The sequence below is a fragment of the Phodopus roborovskii genome, unplaced genomic scaffold, assembly GCF_943737965.1.
Source record: "Phodopus roborovskii unplaced genomic scaffold, PHOROB, whole genome shotgun sequence".
NCBI lineage: Eukaryota > Metazoa > Chordata > Mammalia > Rodentia > Cricetidae > Phodopus > Phodopus roborovskii.
The window spans coordinates 24,965,012-24,978,222 of record NW_026125295.1 but is presented as its reverse complement, the minus strand read 5'-3'; the positions used below and the strand labels follow the sequence as shown (position 1 = coordinate 24,978,222).

General features: G+C 43.3%; 1 protein-coding gene across 5 annotated transcripts in view; it reads left to right on the top strand.

Annotated features, from left to right (window-relative positions):
- The first annotated feature begins 484 nt into the window (after window positions 1–484).
- The window catches only part of Tfdp2 (transcription factor Dp-2), a 100,800-nt gene continuing 88,073 nt past the window's right edge, over window positions 485–13,211 (top strand). Inside the window, exon 1 of one of the 5 annotated variants that reach the window (XM_051206833.1) lies at window positions 485–785. The gene's annotated coding sequence lies outside the window, so the exon portion shown is untranslated. Of the gene's footprint in view, window positions 786–4,032; window positions 4,053–13,211 lie in introns of those variants that run through there. The other 4 variants (XM_051206843.1, XM_051206886.1, XM_051206860.1 and 1 more) reach the window with 4 other exon arrangements.

Genomic DNA, 13,211 nt, shown 5'->3' with positions numbered 1-13,211 from the left:
CTGTGGTCCATGCGTGGCCTCCGGGTCACTGTTGCCCATCTGCCTCCCTGCTGCTCCTGGAGTAGTGGCCCATCAAAGGTCCGTGACCAAGATGTACGGACCTTAGTTCCCATCTTCTCAAGAGAAGTGGGATGGAAAAGAGGACCGCAGTGTAGAAGCCAGACGGTGGGCGGAGGGGAGAGGCTTAAGGGGAACCGGCGAGTTTAGCCTTTCAGGCTTCAGGCCGCCTGGCCGCCCCTTGATGTGGCAGGGGACCAGCCGCAGGCAGGGCGGCCCCTAGCGGGGAGAGGAGCGGAGGCCAAAGGGCCAGGGCAAGCTCCGGGAGCCCGCCACCCACCTCGGCCCCCCATCCCGCTGGCGAGCTTGGGGGCGGGTTTTGTTTACTCCCTACACGCACCGCGGTCCGGCCAATCCGTGGAGAGCGTCGCCGCGCGTCACGCCGCGGAGGACCAATCGGCGTGCACCGTGCTGCTCCGCCGCCAAAGCGAGCGAGCGAGCGAGCGCGGGGGAAGCGGCGCCGCGGCGGTGTCGCTGAGGGCGGACGGCGTCGGGTTCGCTGGGCAGTGCGGCCGTCGCCGCCTGGCACGCGGGGCGCGCCTTGACCCTTCCTGCACTGCAGGCTTCAGACGCGCACGGCAGCGTCCCGAAGGCCGCGGCTGGCCACGCGGGAGTAAGCTCGCTCCGACCCGACCTGGCGCTGCCCGAGGAGCGGCAGCTCCGGAAGACGCGTCCCGGGCGTGGGCCGAGGGCTGTGCGGGCCGCCTGCCCCTCTGCACCGAGCGGCGGTAAGGTCCGGGAAAGGGCGCGGGGCCTGCACGCCGGGGCCTTTGGACCGGGCGCGGTCCCCACAGACCGGCCCTCCCCGCCTTGTCGCGGGACCTCTTGTCGCTGGGCTCACCGATTGTCCCCAGTTTCTTGGCAGCCCGGCCAAGCACGTTCCCCTCCCCCGCCGTCCCCAGTAACTGATGAGGCTGGGAGACCTGCAGGCTCGCCCTCCTCCAGGATCAGGAAGGGCAAGAGCTGACTTTGGCTCTTCACTCAGGGCTTCTGACTTTTCCTCCCCGCTTCGTGATCCACAAACCTCGGTCTGTCTATGCCGGGTGCTTCTCAAGAGTTCCAAAGCTCTACATCCCTGGAAGACCCCCAGGCTCCCCAAAGTAACTTTTCCTTTTTCATAGAGGCTCCATTCTCCACCCGAGTTCTCGGATCGGAGGAATTCGGCAAGGCCCATGGTTGCTGTGCACCAGTGCCGTGGGCTCCCGCCTGGAGATGGCACAGGGAAGTGCGTGGACACTTACTGGTCCGTGTTCCTGTGCTTTGTGTGGGCTCGGTTTATTCATCTGTGAACCAGATCTGCCTCTGCGAGGGGGTGGTGGTGGCGTTTCGATAGAGAAAAGGTCTAATCTCTGGGATGCACTTGAAACAAAGCTCACCTCTATTAAATGTAACTACCCTGGATGCCCCGCGAGACTCTGGACCCCTACATTGTTTCACCTCTTCAGTTGAAATAGTTACCAGGCTCATAGCCCGGCTGTCGCTCAGTGGCAAAGTGTTTGCTTAGCATTCCCAAGGCCCTGAATTTGATTCCCAACGCTGTTGCCACAGCCAGGAACGGTTAGCTGGTTCATTCTTTTTCCATAATGGTTGCTGAAAGTGCCTGTGAGCCTTTGAATACTTGTCTTCCCCCATTCCGTCTCAAGGGGCTCGGACTCCCTAGTCCACATACTTTCCGTCCTCTACATGGTCAGCTGCTGTTTGTCATTTGGCTTGTAAGTTTTTCTGGGTCACTTGTTCTCTGTTCTCCTAATGGTTTTAAATCATCTCAACTAGGAAATACGGTCTTATTTGTCTTTCTTTCAGTGTGCCAGAATTCAAAGTTGAATATGAGATGTTAACTTAATCTATTTGCATTTTGCTTTTTCCATTTCTCTGGTTAACATAAACGGTTTAGGTAAAGCTTTATGCCACTGTACCATTACTAGAATTAATGCGTGCAAGTATCCATTTTCATATTGCATCAGGAGATAAATTCAACTGCCAGACCCCAGGTTCTGTCGCGCTTGTGTATTGGCTCTGGACCGACTTTGCTTGAGAACATCTTGTGCCTGGAACTAGCTTAGTGTTAGGGCAGACAAGGTGTCTAGCACAGTGCTGGCATGTGGTTGCAGTTTCAGGAATGCAGCCCGAGACTTACTAAACTCCAGTTGCCTTAATTACACGCTGTTTACTTAAGAAAGGAAATTGGGTTTTAATTATTCATACTGATATTTTGTGACTATAAATCCCTCCCCTCCACCCTTTGAATGTGTTGTGCTTGGCATATTCGAGTTTCACCCATGCAGCCAAAATTCTTAACTGAGCTAGGAGCTCGCAATACAGCTTAAGGGCTGGGCCATAGCACAGGGGTAGGCTAATTACCTAAACTCTAGTTGGATGCCCAGCACCAGAAAAATAAGAGAGCAATGACAAAACCCCACCTTTAAATAGAATGTGCATTCTTTTCATAATCTTTTAGATGCACTGCAGTATGTGTTATAAGGATCTCAGAAGAAACTAGGTTGGGAGTTTGTAAGGATTTAATTTAATGTTATTTATTTATTTCAAGACAGGGTTTCTCTGTGTAGCTTTGGAGCCTGTCCTGGAACTAGCTCCGTAGACCAGGCTGGCCTTGAACTCACAGAGATCCACTTGCCTCTGCCTCCCGAGTTCTGGGATTAAAGACTTTTAAAAGTCGATTAAATGTACATTGGGCTAGCAAGATAGTTCAGTGGGTAAAGAGTTTGTCACTAAGACTGCTGACCCTAGCTCCTCTGGGACCCTCAGGTTGCATGGATAGAACTCACTCCTAAAGTTATTCTCTAACTTTTCCACACCTGTGCTCTTTTCAAAAAAAAAAGACAAAGAAAAAAAGAAAAAAGGTAGAATATTCAAATATACTTGCTTTTAAATGAAGGTTAATGAACCCTTAGAAATGGTTTGCAAAATAATTTGTATTTATACATTTTTGAGAAGTCATTTTGAGAGGTTTTATAGTTTCAGAGACAAAGTTACTTGAATAACATTTGTGCATTTATGTTTTTTTAAGACAGGATTTCTCTGTGTAATAGCCCTAGCTGTCCTGGAACTTGCTCTGTAGACCAGGCTGGCTCAAACTCACGGAGGTCCGCCTGCCTTTCCCTCCTGAGTACTGGGATTAAAGGCATGCACTGCTACCACCCAGCTACTTGTATTATTTTTTAAAAATTGTGTATATGTGAGTATCTGTGTGCAGGTGTGTCCATTTGAGTGCAACTGCCTTAAGAAAGCCAGAGGTGTCAGATTCCTGGAGTTGGGTTCTGGGTGGTTGTGAGTGTTGGGAATTGAGCTCTTGACTGCTGAGCCATCTCTCCATCCTAAACAGATTTTTTTTTGTAACTAAGTATTTAAGGCTTAGTTTTCTCTTGCTACATTACAGGTTTGACTTACAAAATTAAATCTGTGTAAATCAAAAGTAAAGAGGAATACTATGAAATGACATAAGACCTAAAGGCTGTTGAAAAAGTATTGGCAAAATGGTTGATGGAAAGGCTTTTACCGTCCAAGCTTGATGATAGAGCTTCAATGCCAATCCCAGGTGAAAGGGAAAGAAGAACTGACTCCATAAAATTACCATCTTACCTCCACACAGGTGCTGTGGCAAGTGTGCTCCCCCCAAAGCAAAGAAGATACATTTTATAAATGTAAAAGTTATTGGAAAAAAAGAAAAGAAATTAAGTATTTCAAAGGGAATATGAAGATACAATAGCAGTTGTAATCGCTGTTACTAGTCTCAGTACTTAATATCGATGCTGTGGCTAATGTTGCTGTTACAAATAGGGGTACGGGTCTGCCTGGTTAATTAAATATGTAACTAAGAAAATAGTGTATTACATGAGTGGTAATGTAATCTCTATTATAAAAGTAGGAAATATTACACAAAAAGATACTTTTCTCTCTTCCCTTTAGGTTTGTATTGAAGTAAGCATTGTGACAGACAAACTGCTGAACAGAGAGAGCCTTTATAGACTGTTTAGGTATGTATATGTTTGTGTGTCTATATCTATATATTTATGTAAATATATAAACATGTACGTATATAATTTCACTGTACAAAGAATTTGAAGCTTGCTTTAACTCAGTTTATTCTTGAATAAAAACAAAGAACTATTTCATTTATATAGAACATTTCTTGAGTTTTTGGTTTGTATGTGTTTGTGTGTGTGAGTGTGTGTGTGTGTGCCCATGCAGTGCAACTGCAGGTGCATGTGTGTGCACACATGAATGTCGAGGTCAGAGGTGAATGTCAAGAGTCTTCCTCAATCATTTGTCACTTTATTTTTTGAGACAGTCTCTCATTGAACCTGGAGCTCACTGACTTGACTGGACTTCCATTCACCAAGCACCAGGGAATCTTCCTATCCCTGCTTCCCTGGTGCGATTGCAGGCACATGCCACTGCACCTGGCATTTGCATGTGGGTGCTAAGGATCTGAACTAGGGCCCCCATGTTTACATGGTAAGCACTTTACCATCTCCCAGCCTTTTTTTTTTTTTTTTTTTTTTTTTTTTTTTGAGACAGAGTTTCAGAGTTCCTCTTTAGCCTTGGCTGTCCTGGAACTTGCTCTATAGACCAGGCTGGCTTTGAACTCAAAGAGATTCACCTGCTTCTGCCTCCAAAGTGGTAGGATTAAAGGCCTGAGCCACCACTGCTTGGCAGCCTTCATGTTTTGAATTTTATTCCAAGAAGGATGGAGGGATTTTTGGCTTGACATTTAGTAATGCTTTCTTCTTGTGCCTATTTTATGGGTAGTTACTTGGATGAATTCAAAATTAATCTGTTTTGAGTAACCAGTCTGCTTTTAGTGAATGAAGTATTTATGTCTAAAATTAGAAGCCTTCCTTTTTCTTTTCTTTCTTCCTTTTTCTTCTTCTTTTTCCTTTTGAGATAGGGTCTCACTGTCTAGCTCAAGCTGGACTGGACTTTCCTGTATAAAACAGGCTGGCCTCAAACTCACAGAGATCTGCCTACCTCTTCCTATGGAGTGCTGAGATTATAGGAGTGAGTCACCATGCCCAGTTTGTACTTTGTAATTCACACTGTTGTAGTTACTTGTCTTATTATTGTGATATCTGGCAAAAGCAACTTAAGGAAGGAGAGGTTTATCTTTTTATTTTTAAAAAGATTAATTTTATTGTTATTTGTATGTATGTATGTATGTGCATGTGTTTCTGCCATGTGTAGAGGCCAGAAAAGATTATCGGATCTTTTGGAACTGGAGTTATAGGCAGTTATGAGCCACCTAGGTGCTAGGTGCTTATTTTCCTCTGAAAGAGTAGCAAGTCCTCTTAACCACTGAGGGAAGGGTTTTCTTTGGCTTATTATTTGAGGTATAGTCCATTGTGGTGGATAAGTCAGGGCAGCAAGAGCTTGAAGCAGTTGGTCACCTTGCAGCTGCAGTCATGATGCAGAGAGGGATGACAGCTTGTAGTCCCCATAGCTATGCAGTCTGAGACCCCCCAACCCAGAGGTGCAGCTCACAGTTATGGTGGGTACCCCAGTTAACCTTATCTGGACAGTTCTTCATAGATGTATTCGGAGCTTTGTCTCTTTGAGATTTTAGATCCTGTCAATTTGACAGTGTTAGCCATCATCTTTACAAATTGTGAATCTTATTTGAGTTGGAGAGCTCTCTAATTAAGAGTTTTAAAAAGATAGGCGATCTAAACCAGGTGTGGTGGTGGTGCATACCTTTTATCTCAGTGATCAGAGGCAGAGACTGGAGGATTTCTAAGTTTTGAGCCCAACCTGGTCTACAGCTAGGGCCAAAAACCAAAAACAACTAAACAAAAACTAGACAGGAGATCTGGTGTCCAAAATGAGGAGTAGTAGGTTGTCGTTGCCCACTTTTGTACCTGAGGTGGGGAGTGTGGATTAAGAAAAGGAATGACAGGTGAAAAGAGAGGGCATGCGGAATACTGAACTTCCCATGTTTATTGTGTACAGTCTTTTTAAACTCCCAACAAAAGAGGGGGAGGAAGCAAAAGACTTCTTTACCAAGATACAAAGAACAAGCAAGCGTAATTACCTTCTCAATACCCCAAACATCAAGTAATTATCTCTTGAGGTAAGCATTCTATTGTTCAGGCAGGATGTGCAAGGACCACATCCTAAGCCAGTCATCCAGTGGCATTCACATCTTAGGCCAGGAGTCCTGTTGTTCCATCTTGGAAGAGCAAGGGCAGGCGAAACTCTGAAGTGGCCATTTCTATGGCCCCACAGAAGGTTGGGTTTACTTTCAGGACTCCCATGGGCCTAGTGTCCCAGGTTTGCCTTTTTGACTTGTTATAGTAGTATTTTACTGCTTTAAACTGAAAGCATTTTTAAATCTTTCTCGTATCTTTATTCCTGGAGGTAAAGCCATCTTAAAAAATACTTGAGGTGGAGGGCTGGAGAAATGGTTCAGTGGTTAAGAGCACTTGCTGCTCTTGCAGAAGACCCAGCTCACAACTGCCTACAACTCCTGTTATGGAGATTTGGCACTCACCTGGCATCCCAGGATACTAGGCAAGCACATGGTGCACATAAATGCAGGCAAATACTCATGCATAAAATAAAGTAAATAACTCTTTAAAAAAATTAATGAGCTGGAGAGATGATGTAGTGGTTAAAATGCACTTGTGCTCTTCCAGAGGACCAGGGTTCAAGTCCCAGCACCAATACAATGCTAACACCTCTAGTTAGGGGATTGGATGCCCCCTTCTGGCCTCTGCTGGCCCAGCACACATGCAGGCAAAAATAACCTTGCACAGAAAATAAAAAGTAAATAGTTTAAAAAAAAAAATTGGGGGGGAAATGTGATAGATTTAATTGTGCATGCAATAATCATACCAGTTGATGAATTTTCACTAAATATACCTACCTTTCTCAGACAGATAATTCCTAGCATACTTGTAGTACCTCTTTCTGGTCCTGAATCCTTTCTTCCCAAAATGCCATTACTGACTTAGGGACTGGAAAAATTTTGATCCTTACCTCTTTTTACTCTTTTGTAACTATAACCCCTGTCCCTCTCATGCTCCCTTCTTTCCTGTCTCCCTCTCCACTTCCCTTCCTCCCATCTTTCCTGTCTCTCTCCCTCCTTCCCACTTGCAGTGCTGGGAATAGCAGAGCTTTGTGTATGCTACATTAGTGTTCTCTCTCTCTCTCTCTCTCTCTCTCTCTCTCTCTCTCTCTCTCCATATATATATATATATTGTGTGTGTGTGTGTGTGTGTAGGGGGATACCCTCAAGAGGCCAAAAAGAAAATGTTGGATCTCTAGGAGTTGAAGTTACAGTTTCAAGACACTAGATATGGGTGCTGGCAATCAATTTTGGGTCTGTTGGAAGAGCAGAAAATCCCTAACCACTGAACCATCTCTCCAGCTCCAATAATTCTTTTTCCCCTTTTTCTTTTTTTTTCCTCCCTCCCTGCCTCCCTCCCTCCCTCCCTCCCTTCCTCCCTTCCTTTCTTCCTTCCTTCCTTTTTTGATACAAGATTTCAAGTTGGCCTTGAACACACTGAATAGCTGAGGAGGACTTTAAACTTTTGATCCTTCTTCTAGCTCCTCCTGAGTGCTGGAATTATAGGCATGCACCACTGCATTTGTCTTGTTTTTGTGTTATGCTGGGGAATGAAATCAGAGCTTTATTCATGCTCAGCAAATACTCTAACTGAGCCACATCCCCCAGCCAATGTTTGACTTTGAACTAATTTTAGGTCATAGGAAATTATGAAAGAAATGTACAGTATTTTGCTGTAGTCATTATTCCATCTCCACAGGTTTTTGTGTATGTTGTACATATATGTGTTCATGTGTTGTCTGCATATGTATGTATGCAGCAAGCTCCAGGCATCCCCTGCCAGTGCTGGGGTTACAGATGTGTGCTTTTGTACCTGGCTTTTTTACGTGGGTGCTAGGGATACTAGGTAAGGTTTCCGTTCTTTGTAGTGACTGACATCTTACTAGCCTTGTGTTAACAATTTTACAGAACTGTAGTAGAGTCATGAGCTGCATAATGTTTCAGTTAACAGCAGTAGTCTCATACAGACAGTGGTTCCATAAAGGTATAATGGCAACAGTGGTGACACACACCTTTAATCCCAGTACTCCAGAGGCAGAGGCTGGCTGATCTCTATGAGTTCGAGACCAGCCTGGTCTACAAGAGTTAGTTCTAAGGCAGCTTCCAAACCACAAAGAAACCCTGTCTCTGGAAAAAAAATCCTACTACTTGGTGATTAGTCCTTTGTAGTCCTGCACTTTATTAATATATTGGTGAAGATGCTCATATGAACAAAACCCATTATGCTACTGGTCATACAGTAATATAATGAATATAATTGTGTACAGTACATAATACTTGGTAGTAATAATAAATCATGTTACCAGTCCGTTTATTATGCTTTTTAATCATCATGTTAGAGTATGTACTTTCTCCTTATTAAAAAGAAAGTATTGTAACCATTGTTATGCTACCTCCAGCCTCATATACTTTGTGTTGATTAGGTTGATCTCCATGGCCCTAGGAACAAAAAATAGACTTATATCACATGCATGTATTATGCAAGCAACAGTATCACCATAATGTGTAATTTGTGCCATCGAGGTTTGTATAAATAAGCTCTGTGATACCGTTTGTATAACAGTATATTTCTCAGAATAGTCCTTTTGTTTAGCTGTATATGGCTGTATAACCACCAAGAAGAGTATGATGGTCAATCTTTTTTATTTTTAAACTGTTATGGCTTTGTGTCTGTGTATAGATATACACACCAGTGCAGGTGACAATGGAGGCCAGAAGAGGGTGATGGATACCCTGGAACTGGAGTTACAGGCAGTTGTGTGATGGCAGATGTGGGTGTTGGGAATTGAATTCATGTCCTGGAAGAGCAGCAAGTGCTCTAATCAGTGATCTGTCTCTTAAGCTCATAGTGGTTAATCTTGATCACCAGCTAATTTGGATCAAGAAGTGCCTAGGAGGAGCTGGAATGATGCCTCAGGTTAGTAAAGAGCGCTCATGCTTTATTGGAGGACCAGAATTAAGACCCCAGCACTCTTACCAGATATTCACATATGCCTGTACTCCAGCAGGCACTGTAACTCCAGTGCCTGGCTCGTGACCTGTGGGCACCTGCACATATACAGACACTCTCACATTGAGAAAGGAAAAAAAGAACCAGTACTTAAGAAATTAGCAAGGTGATAGTTTTGGTATGTCTGTGAAGGTATTTCTAACGAGGATTAACTAAGGAATGGAGACCTTCTCTAAATGTGAGCCTAAGTGGAATAAAAGCAGAAAATGAAAGCAGCTACTTCAGGCATTCTTTTGCTCTGCTTCCTTGCTGCAATTAGTTGAAGGTCTCTTTGCATCCCCACCAATCCAGAAATACAGGACCAGCCTACCATAGACTGAAACTTCTGAGACTGTGACCCAAGTATATCTTCCCTCCATATGTTTCTCAGGTTTTTTGCTCACAGCAAAAAACCAAGAAAGCTTATTGCAATTGGTAATATAATGTTAACTAACATCAGTAGATTTTTATTTATAGTTTTGGATTTTTGTTAAGATAGGGTTTTACTATGTTTTTGACTGACCTGGAACTCCCTCTGTAGACCAGGCTGTCTTTGAACTCACAGAGACCCCTTGTCTGTGCCTCTTGAGTACTTGGATTAAAGATGTAAGCTATCATGCCTGTTTTTTTTTTTTTTTTAAATAATAATCCTTTATCCCAACTTTTGCATATCTTTTAGACTGTGACAGCATGTCTTCCCCCTTTCCGCTCCCCCCTCTTTTTCTGAGGTACCCTTTCTCTGCGTAGCTCCAGGCTGTTCTTAACTAAGAGATCCACCTGCCTCTGCCTCATTAAAGGTGTGTGCCCTGCTGAGCTATCTTTTCATTTTCTTGACCATGTGTTTTCCAGTGTGGAATTTTTCTCTTTAGGTTTATTGTATTCTGTGTATGAGTGTTTTGCCTGCATGTGTTTATGTGCAGCATGTGCATGCCTGGTGCCCACAGAGGCTACAGGAAGGTTTCTGGTCTCCTGAAACTGAAGTTAACAGGTGGTTGGGAGTTGCCATGTGGGTGTTGGGCATTGGCCCCAGATCCTCTACAACAGGAACCACTGATTCATACCTCTCCTGGCTTCTTTTCTTGCCTTTTTTTTTTTTTTCCCCTTGGTGAGATTGAGTCTTATCTCTTTTATAGTCCAGGCTCGATTTAAAGTTGCTATATAGCCGAGGATGAATGACCTTGAACTCTTGGTCCTCCTCCACTTTCCAAGTGCTGGGATTATAGGCATTTGCTACTGTGCCTAGGAAGCACAATATTATTAAATATACTGTAGACCTTGCTTGAATTTCATTAGCTTTTCCAATATATATATATATATATATATATATATATATATATGCACATGCGCGTGCACACACACATATATATATATGCACACGCACACACACACACACACACACACACACATATATATGTTTTCTATATAGTCCTGGCTTGTTGGTGTCCCTGCAAGTGTCGTGGCTGGCAGGGAAATGATCCTAGCTAGATGAAGAATGAAACTCAATCTACATCACTTTAGCAGGTGCTGGGTCAAAATGCCCAGAGTCTGACCTCATATTTTGTTTTCCTTATACATTTAAACACAGTAAAACTTTGGGAAAAGGTCTCCATGTGACAGTTGCCTCAGCTAAGCTTCAGGAGTGGCTACATCAAAACTTCCTTGCAAAGTAGCAAACAAAGCGCCTGTGCCTTTACAATAAGAATGAGTTCTATTGACTGGTAAACAGTGCTCAGGGTATGGGTCTAGGGAGGAAGGATTTGTAATAAGTATAAGAATTGGTTCTATTGATGGAGGATGCAAAGTACAAGGGACCTCTTTCATAAAAATGAGTTTTATTCACTGAGACAAAGCTCAGGGTTAGGGCCTAAATGATGCTCAGGATTTTGGGGATTCAGGTGCAGACTGGCTCCTACTAGAACAGCAAAGGATCACCAGGTTGTTAAATATTACACTCCAGCCTTTGTGCTTAACAGTTCTGGTTCCTCTAATGCTTTTTCTAAGCTGTCCTCCCTCCTACACTGCCTGTCCTGGACCTTGTAAGTCAGGCTGGCCTCCAGCTCACAGAGCTCCACCTGCCTCTGCCCCCTGAGTGCTAGGATTAAAGGGATAGTTTTTTAAAGATTTTATTTGCTGTGCATGTGAATGCTTTGCTTCAGTGTATGTGTATAGCATTCGTGCCTGGCTTCCAAGAATATCTGAAGCGGTTGTTGGATTCCCCTGAGACTGGAGTTACAGGTGATTGTTTGAACCTGGGTTCTTCGAAAAGAGCACTCAATGTACCACTGAACCATATCTCCAGCCCACCCCACCTACTTTTTATGATTCTTATTATGTATGTATATATGTACATATATATGCACACATATATGCATACATATTATTCGTATTGGTTGTCCAACTTTTTAGGGAGCATATGTAATTTTAAACAGTACTTCCTATACCAGTGAGCTGGCTCAGCAGGTGAAAGTGCTTGCCATCAACCAAGCCTGATGAACCAGAGTCTGATCCTTAGGACCTATGGTGGAAGGCGAGAACTAACTTCTTGAAAATTGCCCTCTGACTTCTGCATGTGTAAAAAAAAAAAAAAGAAGTTAATAAATTAAAACTTTCAGTACTTCCCTGAATCATGTATGACTTTTTTAAATTTTAAGTGCTGTTCAAAGTTCCACCTTCTTATAGTTGCCCAGGCTATATTTCCTTCTGTTTTCTTCTTTTCCCCTGTTGCATTATCTTCTATAACTGATGAATGTTTACATGAACTCATACTTTTTTATTTTAGTGGTTTCTCCTATCTTGAATTTGCTTTGAATTTTGAGTAGTTGCTATTTTTGCAGAAGCACATATTGTGGAAGGTATCCTGTAGTGTAGACTGTCCTTGAACATGATAAATACTTGAGGTTGCCCTGAATTCCTGATCCTTCTGCTTCTATCTTCTGAGTCCTTGAATTGCAAGTGTGTGTCACCATAACTGGCTGTTGAAAGGTCTGTATTGAATGTCTATTGAAAGTCAACTGTTTATTTATTTTTTTTAAGACACAGTCTTAGGTCATTCAGGCTTGCCTTGAGCTCACTTAATAGCTGAATGTTTGATTTTCCTGTCCTCCCATATTCTGGGATTAAAGTTGTACAACACCATGCTTGGCTTTGAAAGTCAACTATTTGAAAATATCTTTATTTCTCCTGCATTAAAAGAAAGATTTATTTGTATTCATGTATATGTATTTATGTGTTTCTGTGCCCTGTGTGTGCAGCTGCCTCAGGAGGGCAGAAGAGGGCATCAGAGCTCCAGGAACTGTAGTGACAGGCAGTTGTAAGCTACCTGATCTGGGTGCTAGTAGTCAAACTTAGGTGCTAGGACTCGAACCCAGGTCCTCTTGCAAGAGCAATAAGTGCTCTTAAATCCCTGAGCCATCTCTCCAGCTCCCTACCTGCATTTTGAAAACTAATTTGATATTCTGGTTTGATACTATCCTTGAGTACCTTGAGGGTATTACTTGAGATATCTCAAGTGTTGTTGAGAGAACTCATGCAGTGTGGTTGTCCTTTGTAGCTAATTTGTGTTTTTCTGTGCCTGCCTTTTTTGGTTCACCCACCTGCCCAAACCCAGGTCTCTTCCCATGCTAGGTAATCACTTTATAGTGCTCAAAAATGCATACTACCACCACCCAACATATCTGAACTATTTTTAAGAACATGGTTTAAGCAGGCAGTGGTGGTGCACACCTCTAATCCCAGTACTGGGGAGGCAGAGGCAGTCTAATCTCTGAGTTTGGGGTCAACCTGCTCTACAGAGTGGGTTCCAGGATAGCCAGGGCTATATAGAGAAACCTTGTCTCAACAAACAAACACTCCAGACAATAAATAAGTAAAAACATAGTTTACTGTTTTCAAGTACATTTCTTGCCTCTGTTCAACTACCAGCCACCAGCTATCTTCAGAACTTCTTTTATCCTGCAACATTGAAATTCTGTATCAGCTAAATAGTAGCTACCCCTTTTTATTTCCCCTAGAGCCTGGCAGCCACCATTTTATTTTTATGAAGTCAGCTTCTCTAGTCACCTCATGTAAATGATAAAGCACATA